Here is a 17,200-nt window from a genome sequence, read left to right on the forward strand (position 1 = left end):
AGAGAGAATACAATGGACTTAATATGAACTGGATTGGTATTAACACTACTTACAATGGACACAATTAACATGAGAGTTGAGGCAATGGCCAATGACAGAAGTAAAAGTGAAAAATCAGAGAATTTTGTTTGAGTACACTTGTACAATATCATGTATATTGATATATGATATTGCAGTACAGTTCAGTCAAGGTGCTCAGACCAACATTGCAGGGTTGGGGCCATTCATGAATTGAATTGAGAATGAATGGTAAATTGAATTGAATTGAATTGGAATGTCAGGAAACAGAATTGAAATCAAATAAATCCCATTAAATTCCACTTGAGTTGCTAAATGAAATAATTTGACTTGATTTGTTTAATAGTTTATAGTACATTAAATATTGTCACATAAACGACAAACATATAAAAGAAACACAAAGTACTGTATGTTTAGTGTGTTAAGCATGATCATTTCACATGCCGAATTTCAGGAAATGATGATAATTCGATGCAATAAAAAGTGAATAAAATACATGAATGAACATGACTCATTTGTTTGTGAGTTGAGACATATATTATGTGGTGATCATATATTGAATGTACAGTACATGCAGAAACGTATCACCACTGTCATTCAATTATTAATTCATAATATACAGTTCTCATTTTTATTTACTTGCATTTGATCAACTCTATTTCATACATTACTTGGTATTTGTAAAGCATCATAAATAAAGTTCAAATGTATGTCTCTAAATGCAATCACAAATAAATGCTCAGAAACAGCAATAAACGGAATTCAGTGGAATTTCCCTGAATTGAATTCCACTTCCTGTAATTCCAATTCAATTCCAACTCTATTTCCTGTAATTGTTGTTGAATTCCAATTCCAATTCCATTTCCTTCTTTGAATTGGAATTGTTGAGTACATTCCTGAATTGACCCCAACCCTGCAACATTGACATACCATTGGAAATGTTTGCCTTTGCTTTTGGTCTTTTCCATAAATGCACAATATGGCCCAATTCAAGTCCCATAACAGGCCTTCCTTTGGTCTTCCCTTTCAGCTGAAACAAAGAGAAATACACACATATTGAGACAATGTGCTAAACAAAATCTGTGACCAAAATATTTGAGAGGAAGGACTGTAAGGAAAGTTATTATTAACACCTAAAATAAGGATGCATTGATTAAAGCAAATCAGTTATAGCTAAATGTCTTCAACATTACTGTGAAAGACTGAATCATTGAAGGACTTGTTTAGCCTCTTTGACAGCTTCTTCAAGATCAGCATTGGGAGCTTTGAGTTCAAGTTCCCTGTTCTAGCAGCTTTCTGACAGAATTGATCAAGATTTTAAAAATGTCATGATGAATCACAGAAAGAGAGAGAGCAAAACTATGTGTAAATTAATTATGGATTACAGTTCATTCAGTGATGGCTTTTACCAGAGATGGCTTCTTAAAAGAGCTCCTGGAGTAGGTGATCTGACATAACTGCAAGACAGAAAAAAATACTGAATTACAATTACTTCACAAACACTTTTTAAAAGTGTGGTAAGCATTGTGGTTACTGTGCTTTACAAAAAGTATACTGTAAAATCACAAATACTATGGTAAAAGTACAGTTACAGTGGTAAAACCATAGTAAGCTAGTGGTTAGTGTGCTTATACTACAAATACTATAGTAAAACTACAGTTACAGTGGTAAAACCATAGTAAGCTAGTGGTTAGTGTGCTTATACTACAAATACTATAGTAAAACTACAGTTACAGTGGTAAAACCATAGTAAGCTAGTGGTTAGTGTGCTTATACTACAAATACTATAGTAAAACTACAGTTACAGTGGTAAAACCATAGTAAGCTAGTGGTTAGTGTGCTTATACTACAAATACTATAGTAAAACTACGGTTACAGTGGTAAAACCATAGTAAGCTAGTGGTTAGTGTGCTTATACTACAGATACTAGTAAAACTACGGTTACAGAGGTAAAACCATAGTAAGCTAGTGGTTAGTGTGCATATACTACAAATACTATAGTAAAACATCGTGATGCAGAAACACTAAAATAATTAAAATAATTATCTCATTACAGAAGAAAAGATTGTTGCGGTCTTTCAGCCTCTAATGTAAAAATACATGCAAAACTACGGTGCCCGCCAGGGGACACCTTCGGTTCACTTATGTTTGTCGTGGCCACGACATATAAACTCGTGGGAACGTGATATTATGTCGTGGCCACAAGATATTAATTCGTGGGAACGTCATATTAACTCGTGGGAACGTCATATTATGTCGTGGCCACGAGATCATTTTGTTGAGGTAACGACATCCTTATGTCGTGGCCACGAGATATTAATTCGTGGGAGTGTTATATTAACTCGTGGGAACTACATCCTTATGTCGTGGCCACGAGATGCGACGATGAGGGAACGACATGCATTTCTCGAGGCCACAAGTTTAGTACATAAACAAACCTGCGTGACCATAGTAACCCAGGATTAGATAGGTTTATTAATATTTTATTCTGAGTTAACAAATGATTGTATCAATTATTATAGAAATTAAATTATTATATTAACAATAGGCGATGCTGTCTGTGCGCAATGTAGAGAGCATTCAAAAGTTTATCATGAATAATTATTACATAAAGTACATCAAATAAAATAGCCCTACAAGAAATATTTTATGCATCCCACAGTCTTGTCAATTAACTGATCCTATTTTTTCCATAATATTTGTATTATTCGTTTATATTAGTTATTTTTCCTTTTATTTCGATCTCTTTACTTAATTTTTTTTTATGTAATACTGTAAGGTTCTATGACTGGGGTTTGCACTGGAATGCAGTTTAAAGGTTGAATTTACCATCTATTGTAGCCTAATTTATTTAGTCTAATTAATAGACAAATATAGTGTTTCACTGAAGAGTGAATTATTCAAGTAGTTTCATTTGGAAATCATTTATCCTCAGAATACGCCTACATGACATTCCTTCTATTAACTGATCGTCTTTTTTCCGTATTATTATTATTAGCAGTAGTAGGCTAGTAGTAGTAATTTCTATTATGATTAGCCTATTATTATTGTATATATTTTAATTTTCGTTTATATTCGTTTTTACCCCTAATTTTGATATCTTTTCTCAACGTTCTATGTGCAAATGATACTGTAATAAATGCTTGACATATAGGCTATGACTGATTTTTACTGTAGATTTAAAGTTTGAATTGAACATATATTTTATTTTGTTTCGTCTATATAGACTAGACTATATAATAGTGTTTCACTGAGGAATGAATCATTCACGTAGCCTAGTTTCATTTATAAATAAAAACATTTTCGTTTATCGTCACACGGGTGTAAATACAATCATAAAGTCAAAACTTAATTGGTAGCTACAATTGTCAGGCGTGAAAAAATATAGCCCTAACCAGTTATCAAAATAATAATAGCCTAATAATAATACTACTACTACTACTACTAATAATAATAATAATAATAATAATAATAATAATAATAAAAATAAAGGATAAGTGACTTAGAGCTATATTTTTTATTTATTGTGTATCGCTTTATCTAAATGACGTTGGTTAGACTATTTGCCATATATTTAGCAAATATTATGAACGACAATTATGCCAATACAGTTTTGTTTTTATGATTGTATTTATGCCCGTGTGTGACCTTTAACGATGTACAAATTAAACTATGTTAATGATTCACTCGTCAATGAAACACTATTTACATAGGTTATCTAGGTATTTAGACGAAATAAAATGAAATGTTAAATTCAACCTATAAACTGCATTCCAGTAAAAACCTCTGTCATATAGCATAATCAAAGCTTTACTGGCATGTCCAGCATTTACAGTATCATTTACATTAAGAACTAGGGCTGTCAATCGATTAAATTTTTTAATCGCGATTAATCGCATGGTTGTCATGAGTTAACTCGCGATTAATCACAAATATTTATCTGTTCTAAATGTACCTTAAATTAATACTTTTTAAAGTTTTTAATACTCTAATGGAGAGATATGGATGCTTTAAGCAAATATGTGTTTATTATTAGTGAAACCACTGTTTACATTATTTGCAGGACAGGGCAGCTCACTTCTTCTCAACATGCGAAATGTACATTAATTACTACATTTGTTTGCCTCTAGGTGCCCACATACTGTCATTTGATGAGGCCAAGTTCTCAACAAAACTGTTTCCATTGTTATAATTTAGTATTTCTGTTATCAGACAACCACAGTAATATGAAATAATAACTGAAAAAAATCCTGAATTATGATCATGATTCAATCGCTGAAAAGAATAATTTACAGGCATCTGGACATAAATCACTATTCTCTGCATTATTATTGTTGTTTTTAACTTGTGGCCACGACAAACATAAGTGAACCGAAGGTGTCCCCTGCCGGGCACCGTACAAAACACTTCAAACACATTAATAAGTGTATTTATGCATTGCAAAATGTATTTTATTCATGCACAGAATAGGATTTTAATGTTGGACCGAGTTTCAGTAACATTGCATGAACCCACTTTTCTTCGGAGCAGAAACGCTGTTTTCTGAGCTTTCAGCCTCTAATGTAAGAATACATGCAAAACACTTCTAACACATTAATAAGTGTATTTCTGCATTGCAAACTTTATTTTATTCATGCACAGAATAGGATTTTAATGTTGGACCGAGTTTCAGTAACATTGCATGAACCCACTTTTCTTCGGAGCAGAAACGCTGTTTTCTGAGCTTTCAGCCTCTAACGTAAGAATACATGCAAAACACTTCTAACATATTAATAAGTGTATTCCTGCATTGCAAACTTTATTTTATTCATGCACAGAATAGGATTTTAATGTTGGACCGAGTTTCAGTAACATTGCATGAACCCACTTTTCTTCGGAGCAGAAACGGTGTTTTCTGAGCTTTCAGCCTCTAATGTAAGAATACATGCAAAACACTTCTAACATATTAATAAGTGTATTTCTGCATTGCAAACTTTATTTTATTCATGCACAGAATAGGATTTTAATGTTGGACCGAGTTTCAGTAACATTGCATGAACCCAGTTTTCTTCGGAGCAGAAACGCTGTTTTCTGAGCTTTCAGCCTCTAACGTAAAAATATATGCAAAACACTTCTAACACATTAATAAGTGTATTTCTCCATTGCAAAAGGTATTTTCTTCATGCACAGAATAGGATTTTAATGTAGGACAGAGTTTCAGTAATGTGGGACAGAGTTTCAGTAACATTACATGCACCCACTTTTCTTCTGAGCAGAAACGCTGGTTTTTGAGCTTTCAGCCTCTAACGTACAAATACATGGAAAACTCTTCTAACACATTAATAAGTGTATTTCTCCATTACAAAAGGTATTTTATTCATGCACAGAATAGGATTTTAATGTAGGACAGAGTTTCAGTAACATTGCATGAACCCACTTTTCTTAGGAGCAGAAACGCTGTTTTCTGAGCTTTCAGCCTCTAACATACAAATACATGGAAAACACTTCTAACACATTAATAAGTGTATTTCTACATTGCAAAAGGTATTTTAATCATGCACAGAATAGGATTTTAATGTCCCAGCCAACATGCATATGTGGGGCCCACATGGTTTATGCTTGGGCTATATGGGTACCAAGTGGGCATGGTCCCAAAATGGGCATCTTATCTGGGGCCCACTTGAGGTAGCTAAGTAGGTCCCACATGGGTCAAAAGAGGTGGGCTCCCCATGTGGGTCCCAGCTGGGTCACTAATGAGAAATGAGCATATGGGCTCAAAATGGTCTATAAAAGTGGGGCCCATATGGGTTTAACATATGGGTCAGTCATGGGCAAACTCAATCAATCCCATACAGGCTGCCTACATGGGGCCAATGTAGTACCCAGATAGTTACCATCTATATGGGTTCAAAATGGGGAAACACATATGGGGCCCACTTTGATAAACCATATTGGTTTGGCATGGGTAAACTCAAACAATCCCATATAGGCTGCCTACATGGGGCCAAGGTAGTACCCAGATAGTTAACGTCTATATGGGTTCAGAATGGGGAAACACATATGGGGCCCGGTTTGATAAACCAAATGGGTTTGGCATGGGCAAACTCAATCAATCCCATACATGCTGCCTAGATGGGGCCAATGTAGTACCCAGATAGTTACCATCTATATGGGTTCAAAACGGGGAAACACATATGGGGCGCACTTTGATAACCCATATGGGTTTGGCATGGGCAAACTCAATCAATCCCATACAGGCTGCCTAGATGGGGCCAATGTAGTACCCAGATAGTTACCATCTATATGGGTTCAAAACGGGGAAACACATATGGGGCGCACTTTGATAACCCATATGGGTTTGGCATGGGCAAACTCAATCAATCCCATACAGGCTGCCTAGATGGGACCAATGTAGTACTCAGATAGTTACCATCTATATGGGTTCAAAACGGGGAAACACATATGGGGCCCACTTTGATAACCCATATGGGTTTGGCATGGGCAAACTCAATCAATCCCATACAGGCTGCCTAGATGGGGCCAATGTAGTACCCACATAGTTACCATCTATATGGGTTCAAAACGGGGAAACACATATGGGGCCCACGTTGATAAACCATATGGGTTTGGCATGGGTAAACTCAATCAATCCCATATAGGCTGCCTACATGGGGCCAAGGTAGTACCCAGATAGTTAACGTCTATATGGGTTCAGAATGGGGAAAAACATATGGGGCCCGGTTTGATAAACCATATGGGTTTGGCATGGGCAAACTCAATCAATCCCATACAGGCTGCCTACATGGGGCCAATGTAGTACTCAGATAGTTAACGTCTATATGGGTTCAGAAAGGGGAAACACATATGGGGCCCACTTTGATAAACCATATGGGTTTGGCATGGGCAAACTCAATCAATCCCATACAGTCTGCCTACATGGGGCCAATGTAGTACCCACATTGGCCCCATGTAGGCAGACTTTCTACATCTATATGGGTTCAAAACGGGGAAACACATATGGGGCCCACTTTGATAACCCATATGGGTTTGGCATGGGCAAACTCAATCAATCCCATACAGGCTGCCTAGATGGGGCCAATGTAGTACCCACATAGTTACCATCTATATGGGTTCAAAACGGGGAAACACATATGGGGCCCACGTTGATAAACCATATGGGTTTGGCATGGGCAAACTCAATCAATCCCATACAGGCTGCCTACATGGGGCCAAGGTTGTACTCAGATAGTTAACGTCTATATGGGTTCAGAAAGGGGAAACACATATGGGGCCCACTTTGATAAACCATATGGGTTTGGCATGGGCAAACTCAATCAATCCCATACAGTCTGCCTACATGGGGCCAATGTAGTACCCAGATAGTTACCATCTATATGTGTTCAAAACTGGGAAACACATATGGGGCCCACTTTGATAACCCATATGGGTTTGGCATGGGCAAACTCAATCAATCCCATACAGTCTGCCTACATGGGGCCAATGTAGTACCCAGATAGTTAACGTCTATATGGGTTCAGAATGGGGAAACACATATGGGGCCCGGTTTGATAAACCAAAAGGGTTTGGCATGGGCAAACTCAATCAGTCCCATACAGTCTGCCTACATGGGGCCAATGTAGTACCCAGATAGTTAACGTCTATATGGGTTCAGAATGGGGAAACACATATGGGGCCCGGTTTGATAAACCAAAAGGGTTTGGCATGGGCAAACTCAATCAGTCCCATACAGTCTGCCTACATGGGGCCAATGTAGTACCCAGATAGTTAACGTCTATATGGGTTCAGAAAGGGAAAACACATTTGGGGCCCACGTTGATAAACCATATGGGTTTGGCATGGGTAAACTCAATCAATCCCATATAGGCTGCCTACATGGGGCCAAGGTAGTACCCAGATAGTTAACGTCTATATGGGTTCAGAATGGGGAAACACATATGGGGCCCACTTTGATAAACCATATGGGTTTGGCATGGGCAACCTCAATCAATCCCATACAGTCTGCCTACATGGGGCCAATGTAGTACCCAGATAGTTAACGTCTATATGGGTTCAGAATGGGGAAACACATATGGGGCCCACTTTGATAAACCATATGGGTTTGGCATGGGCAAACTCAATCAATCCCATACAGTCTGCCTACATGGGGCCAATGTAGTACCCAGATAGTTAACGTCTATATGGGTTCAGAATGGGGAAACACATATGGGGCCCGCTTTGATAAACCATATGGGTTTGGCATGGGCAAACTCAATCAATCCCATACAGTCTGCCTACATGGGGCCAAGGTAGTACCCACATAGTTAACGTCTATATGGGTTCAAAACTGGGAAACACATATGGGGCCCGGTTTCATAAACCATATGGGTTTGGCATAGGCAAACACAATCAGTCCCATATAGGGAGCCCACATGGGGCCAAATTGGTACCCACATAGTTAATTGATAGTTACCAAAAAATAACTACAATACTTATATTTTTTTTTCATTGTAAAACCATTACAAATTTTCATAAGGGACATGGGGTCCTCTTGGCCAAACCAAATATGATTCTAACCCTAATCAAACATGACTGTGTCTAATTTACAAATAGTTTGGAGCATTATGATTAGCTTTTGGTTAGATCCGTGTTTGGTTAGAGTTAGAACTAAACTCAGCAAGACAATCGTCACATACGGGGCCCACGTTGATAAACCATATGGGTTTGGCATGGGTAAACTCAATCAATCCCATATAGGCTGCCTACATGGGGCCAAGGTAGTACCCAGATAGTTAACGTCTATATGGGTTCAGAATGGGGAAACACATATGGGGCCCTGTTTGATAAACCATATGGGTTTGGCATGGGCAAACTCAATCAATCCCATATAGGCTGCCTACATGGGGCCAAGGTAGTACCCAGATAGTTAACATCTATATGGGTTCAGAATGGGGAAAAACATATGGGGCTCGCTTTGATAAACCATATGGGTTTGGCATGGGCAAACTCAATCAATCCCATACAGGCTGCCTACATGGGGCCAAGGTAGAACGCAGATAGTTAACGTCTATATGGGTTCAGAATGGGGAAACACATATGGGGCCCGGTTTGATAAACCCAAAGGGTTTGGCATGGGCAAACTCAATCAGTCCCATACAGTCTGCCTACATGGGGCCAATGTAGTACCCAGATAGTTAACATCTATATGGGTTCAGAATGGGGAAACACATATGGGGCCCACTTTGATAAACCATATGGGTTTGGCATGGGCAAACTCAATCAATCCCATACAGTCTGCCTACATGGGGCCAATGTAGTACCCAGATAGTTAACGTCTATATGGGTTCAGAATGGGGAAACACATATGGGGCCCGCTTTGATAAACCATATGGGTTTGGCATGGGCAAACTCAATCAATCCCATACAGTCTGCCTACATGGGGCCAAGGTAGTACCCACATAGTTAACGTCTATATGGGTTCAAAACTGGGAAACACATATGGGGCCCGGTTTCATAAACCATATGGGTTTGGCATGGGCAAACACAATCAGTCCCATATAGGGAGCCCACATGGGGCCAAATTGGTACCCACATAGTTAATTGATAGTTACCAAAAAATAACTACAATACTTATATTTTTTTTTCATTGTAAAACCATTACAAATTTTCATAAGGGACATGGGGTCCTCTTGGCCAAACCAAATATGATTCTAACCCTAATCAAACATGACTGTGTCTAATTTACAAATAGTTTGGAGCATTATGATTAGCTTTTGGTTAGATCCATGTTTGGTTAGAGTTAGAACTAAACTCAGCAAGACAATCGTCACAATTCTGTCGTCATTTGCTCATTCTCTGTTCAAAACCTGCATGAAGTCTTTCTTCTGTTGAACATTAGCAGAATTTTGGAGCTGAAGAACCCAGCTGGTACAGGCAAACCAGGTCAAACCTGGGTGTGGTCAAAAATGTCCTGCATAGCACATGTCTTTTGATATCTGAAATTGGGCAAATGACCTGTACACTCATTGGACATTACATATTCAAAGTGTCAGTTTTTAGTGGTCTGATTTTGTGAGTTACAGCACAATGTTTATCACAATAGATGTTTTTATATAAGAAAAAAATAAGGAAAACTGTGCACTTTAATGAAAAGGTTAGAGATTACTAATTATCTCTAAATAATGGGATAACATATTTGGATTGTAATCGCTTTGAGACGGGTAGAAGAAATCAAACCCTCTAGCAGCTTGTCATGTGCCCTGATTTAGTGGAACTCCCCCAGTTTTATGGTCAGTCGGAGTGACAAATGCATTTCTAGAGATATTCTTTTAAATTTTGTAAGGCCATCAGTTCATATAATAAAATAGCCCAAGTAAAGAAAGATATAATGGAATTTTATGTTTCTGAAATGTATCATTAGCTTTTTTTTTATTTTATGTCCCAGCACATGACAAACCATCAAAGTTATAAAATGGTTTGCTAAATGATTGAAAAGGGTTAACAAAAATACTTGTAAATCAAAGTTGATTTTTGTTTTACATGATACACTATTGCCAGTATTTTTTCCCTTCTAATGAACAGGTTTGACTACTTTAGTAATTTCCATTAGAACAAACTTAATGTTTAAGCATAAAATGATATTATAGGGAATTGTGTGCTTCTAATTTTATAGCAACAGTTTGGACAGGAGCCTCTTCAATTGTAAGATGACAATGCCTTTGTGTATAAGGCAAGGTTCAAACCGAAATGACTGATTCAGTCAGTGTGGAAGAACTTGACTGGTCTGCATAAAGCCAAGTCCTAATCCCAGTTGAACACCTCTGGACTGATTTTTAAATGACCTTGAGCCAAAAACTCATCGCCAAACACCAATGACTTGTACAAACACCACATGGACAAAAGTATTAGGACACCCCTTCTTTAAAACAGAAATAGGCACTTCTAAAACTCAGGGTTCTTACACCTTTTCCAAAGTAAAATTCAAGCACTTTTCAAGCACTTTCAAGGTGCATTTTCAAGATTTTCCAGCACTGTGGTAAATTACATATTCACATACATGAGTTCTAAATTTTAAATCAGATGTTATTGTGCTATTAAAAAACAACTGTCTAGATTGCATATAACATTGCCCCATATAAATAGTCAACATTCAGTATACAAATTATATAATTTAAAATATATAATTAATATAATTTACTGAGTATCTGTAGTATTTTAAAAATAAAATTTAAAGGCTTTTTAAGACCTGCACAAATAAAAGTAATACTGTATGAGTGGAGTAGGGCAATGTCTATGGTAACACATTAATGACTGCTATAAAATGACTGTAAAAAAATATGATAAACTAAAATTCTAAAACTTGAAAACTTTCTAAAACTTGATGGATTTTCACAAATACATTTCACATTCCAGCCTAAAAGTACTAAAAGGTAGTCAAAAAGACACTATAAAATTAATAATAAAATTTAACTGACCCAAATGATAAAAGACCATTTTTTAAACATTGAAAATATTTTTGATTGACATTTAGACTCCTACCTGATTTCCTATTCACAAATATCAAGGTATTTTTTTCACTATTTACAGTGTATCTGCAGAATTTTTAAATATAAATTTAAGGCAATTTACGACCCTTTTTAAGAGCTGCACAAGTAAAATGAACACTGTAGTGGGGTTGAACAATGTACAGTAACATTAAGCCATAAAATGACATGATTTATAATTCAGATTTTCACAAAAACATCTTATACAATGGCATTTCAGCCTTTATACCTTTAAAATGGATATATCAAGTATAATTTATTTAAAACATAAATATTACTGTCTTAATTGTTTAGATTTTTAGAAAGCACATAACTTTTACATTTACAACTCTTATGTGTTTGCTGCATAAAAACATGGGCCAATATTTGTAATAATCTTGCTAAACAGCTGAATATTCGCAAATTCACTCCCTGTCAAGAGGGGGCGCTTTAGGAGCGCTGAAATTCTACGGTTTCCTAGTAACGGCTGTACACAAATCAGCATTAACGCAGTTTTATCAGACATGAAATGAAAATGCCAACGACACGTTTCTGAGGACAGTCGGTTCCCTTCAGATACATTCATATAAAGACATCCGTGCCGCGTTTTGACTTTGAAACGTGCAGTGTGTATGTTTATTCAATATATCATTGCCTTTTGAAGTTTAATCCAGCCCTATCGCGATTCTCGTATATCCGTCCCTAACTCTTAAACTTATAATTAAGCCTTTTCTTATACTATTTAATACATTTAAAACTTTGTATGGCCTTAACTTTGATAAGGCTAAATTGATGAGTTTGTAATGACCCGCACGAGCCCTCTACTTTAAGATAGTCCGGTGAAACATTTTAGCAGCCCGACTGGAAAACACAATAGCCCCGGGACATCGGGCTGGCAATTTTGCGATCCCCAAATTCTCGTTTTAAACATAATTCTTATTTGTCGTTTTCAAGCCATCGAGGACTGATGCAACAACCTCCTGATAACTGGCATGTTTTATCTACCGCTCTGTTCCATCAGAGGGCGCGCAGCAAGAAAGACCGGCGGATCACACTAGCCTCACGTGCACACCCGAGAGGAGCTGTTTTTTTCTTTTCTTTCTTTTACATATTATAAGCATAACAAAAAATAACTATTTAGTATGAAAGCGAATTAATATGAAACCGATGCAACTGCATATTCAAGCACTTTCAAGCACTTCATCCAAAATCCAAGCATTTTTCAAACCTTGAAAACACTACATTAAAATTCAAGCATTTTCAAGGAATTCAAGCACCCGTACGAACCCTGAAAACTGTGGCAACAAAAATGGGAACATAATTAATGTAGCCTATTTAAAAATTGTATTTCCATCTCTGTTGAAAAAGTTTTGGATTTGTCCAAATTTGACTGTACCGATATGTACAAGTCATTGGTGTTTGGTGATAACTTTTTGGCTCAATGTCTGCATTTAAAGTCACACCGAGGTGTTCAACTGGGATTAAGACTTGGCTTTATGCAGACCAGTCAAGTTCTTCCACACTGACTGAATCAATCATTTCAATTTGAACCTTGCCTTATACACAAAGGCATTGTCATGTTAAAACTGTTGCTATTAAAATTAATTCCCTAGAATATAATTTTATGCTTAAACATTAAGATTTGTACTCATGGAAATTACTAAAGTAGTCAAACCTGTTCATTAGAAGGGTACTTTTGGCTATATAGTGTATGTATTTTGAATCAATATCTTTGTTTTGATTTTGTGGACCTACAATTTTGTGAATGGCTACAACTGCATTTTTATTTCATACACTGAAAACAATTTTTGAACAACTATTAAAATAATACAGCCAACAAATAACACTAAACTATGGAAGCCCGTTTCCGCCACTGAATAAAAAAAAAAAAATAAAGTATTGCGACTTTTTTTCTCAGAATTGCGTGATAAAAACTCGCAATTCTGACTTTTTTTCTCAGAATTGCGAGTTATAAAGTCAGAATTGCGAGATATAAAGTCGCAGTTGCGAGATATAAAGTCAGAATTCTGAGATATAAAGTCGCAATTGCGAGTTATAAAGTCAGAATTCTGAGATATAAAGTCGCAATTGCGAGTTATAAAGTCAGAATTCTGACATATAAAGTCGCAATTGCGAGTTATAAAGTCAGAATTCTGAGATATAAAGTCGCAATTGCGAGTTATAAAGTCAGAATTCTGAGATATAAAGTCGCAATTGCGACTTTATATCTCGCAATTCTGACTTTTGTTTCTGTTCATTTGTGACACTTTCTGGCAAAGCACAATAGGAAACGGAGATCTTGTCTTTTTAAAACGACATATTATGTCATAAAAACGATATTATTTTGCCGTTTTAGAAAATATATGATTACATGTGAGCGAGCTATAGGCGATTGTCCGCGCGGCCTTAGCCACAGTCCTGACATAAAGGAGGATCTGCACGCTGCTAAAGTTATAGAAATACACTGTTTTAAGTATTTTAATGTAATGGTTTCAATTGTAGCAGCATGTTTATTAGGATTAATCTGTCTCCAATAACTGCACTCAGACCCAGAGAATATGACTAACAGCAAATCCAGATACTAACCGAAAGAAAAAAAAAGAGAAATGACAAACGATTTGATTGTATTTTGATGATGATTTTGTTGTTTTAAAATGGGAAAAAATTAAGCCAGAATTTTTTGTTAATTTTTCGTCTTTACTGTCTGTGCCATCATGCAGAGTAAATGTTCATCTGATGTACCGCTCTGCAAATTAGTCACAATAACGTTTCTTCATAATGGTTGGCTTTCTTGCAATACATCTCATATAATGCGCAACACTGCACTTCTCGGGTGGGCGGCTCAGGCTCGATAAATAAATATAAATATCTTCTTTATTTTATGTACTTCCACAATAACAACACAACGTTACAAAATGATTTTGTAAAAATACAAGGTGCGCTGTCGCAACTTATGTCTAATATAGACAGCTTTAAAAGTCTACTTCAATAAAACAAATAGAAAACATTGTGTTTATTGTGTGAGTTCATTATCTGTAACCTGTAACCTGTGCTTACACCCAGAGCGCAGCCCCTTTCCACAGTGTAAAGCCTGGAATTTAACCCAGATGAACAACCCAATGTGCTGCTTGATTCAGCTAAAGATATAATGTTATAACCCAGCCAACATTTGTATGTGGGGCCCATGTGGGTTTGAAATGGGCTGAAAAATGGGCCCCATGTAGGATTGTCCGCGGGTTCCATAATGGCCCTATGTCAATTGCCCACATGGATATCATATAGGATTGCACTCGCCACTAGGTGGGACCTAACTGGGCAACATGCACAAGACCCACATGGGTCCCAGCTTTAACCCAGCTAAGTTTTATATGTGGGGCCAATGTGGGTCTTAAATGGGCTGAAAAATGGGCTCTATATGGGATTGTCCGCGGGTTCCATAATGGCCCCATGTTAACTGCCCACATGGATTTCATATAGGACTACACTCGCCGCTAGGTGGGACCTAACTGGGCAACATGCACAAGACCCACATGGGTCCCAGCTTTAACCCAGCTAAGTTTTATATGTGGGGCCAATGTGGGTCTTAAATGGGCTGAAAAATGGGCTCTATATGGGATTGTCCGCGGGTTCCATAATGGCCCCATGTTAACTGCCCACATGGATTTCATATAGGACTACACTTGCCGCTAGGTGGGACCTAACTGGGCAACATGCACAAGACCCACATGGGTCCCAGCTTTAACCCAGCTAAGTTTTATATGTGGGGCCAATGTGGGTCTTAAATGGGCTGAAAAATGGGCTCTATATGGGATTGTCCGCGGGTTCCATAATGGCCCCATGTTACCTGCCCACATGGATTTCATATAGGACTACACTTGCCGCTAGGTGGGACCTAACTGGGCAACATGCTTAAGACCCACATGGGTCCCAGCTTTAAACCAGCTAAGTTTTATATGTGGGGCCAATGTGGGTTTTAAATGGGCTGAAAAATGGGCTCTATATGGGATTGTCCGCGGGTTCCATAATGGCCCCATGTTAACTGCCCACATGGATTTCATATAGGACTACACTTGCCCCTAGGTGGGACCTAACTGGGCAACATGCACAAGACCCACATGGTCCCAGCTTTAACCCAGCTAAGTTTTGTATGTGGGGCCAATGTGGGTTTTAAATGGGCTGAAAAATGGGCTCTATATGGGATTGTCCGCGGGTTCCATAACGGCCCCATGTTAACGGCCCACATGGATTTCAAATTAGATTGCACTTGCCACTAGGTGGGACCCAACTGGGCAACATGCGCAAGACCCATCTTGTTCCCAGAATTGGGTACTACAAGGTTACTACATGGGCTGAAATACGGGCTGTAACTGGGATTGTCCATGGGTTCCATGCTGGCCCCAGCAACTTATGCATGGGGCCAAGCTAGCAATCATCTGGGTTCCATCTAAAATAATATCAACACCACACAAATAAATTTTTAAGGATTAAAGCACACAGTGAGATTAAAATATTTTCAAATTTAAATTTTATTGAAGACACACAAGGACAGTATTTAAATAAGCAGATTAATGTCAGATTAAAGGAATAGTTCACTAAAACTACTGACTTTGTTTCTAAGTAAAACACAAACAAAGATTTTTAACTGAAACCATTGCAGTCTGTCAGTCATATAATGGCAGTCAATAGTTACCAAATCATTAAGAGTAAAAAAAAAACATGCACAGACAAAACCAAATTAAACACTGTGGCTTGAGACGATGCATTGAGGTCTTGAGACACATAACGATGGGTCTGTACATGTAACTGAACAGCATTTATATCATTATGAAACTCTGATCCACCGGAACATTCAAGTGTATGGAGCATAGGGGTGGGCGATATGACCTAAAATTAATATCACGGTATTTTTCATCTTTTGAACGGTGACGGTATAATATCACGGTATTACTTTTTTTGGTACATTTTGGGAGGAGTAGCCTGTCCTGTCCCTTTAGTACGTGAATAAAGTTAATATTTTTATAATATAATGAGTAAATGGTATGTATCCTTATCAAAAAGAGACATGGGAGAGTTATCTATTCTCAACATATTTATTTTGCAAAAAACCTAAAGATCTTACTTAACAGTGTACAACAAAACACAAATTATTTTTTATTGAAATTTAATTTCTGCAATATATAAAACCTTTAAATAACTGGGGGAAATCAACCCATAGCAACAGTTTAAAAGTAGACCAATTCTGTGGGGAAAAACGCGGACTTGGCAACCCTGCATCCAACACCAGCTGCTGGAGTTAATGTCATTGTACACATGAGTACGGAATTTTCGTCCGAGATTTTTGCACGTTAAAAAAAATACAGGTTATGTTAATCGAGTTTACACACTGCCTCTGAAACTTTCGTCCGTCATAAAAAAATTCGGATCGTGTTTGATTTTCTGCATTTTCGCATCCATAATAAGCAATTTGATAAGGATGGCGAATATGAGAAAACAAACAAAACAAAAAAAAACGCATACGAAAATCGGACTCAGTGTACAATGACCTTTAGATTTGAATGATCACGGGTCGAAAGTAAAGAGAGATGACAAAAACAGACTGGAGAATTTGCTGTAATCTTGTACTCACTGACAAATATCTATTATAAGATGTGCTGCTCCCTTTACACAGAGTGTGCGTTATCGCA

The sequence above is a fragment of the Garra rufa genome, unplaced genomic scaffold, assembly GCF_049309525.1.
Source record: "Garra rufa unplaced genomic scaffold, GarRuf1.0 hap1_unplaced_003, whole genome shotgun sequence".
Classification (NCBI taxonomy): domain Eukaryota; kingdom Metazoa; phylum Chordata; class Actinopteri; order Cypriniformes; family Cyprinidae; genus Garra; species Garra rufa.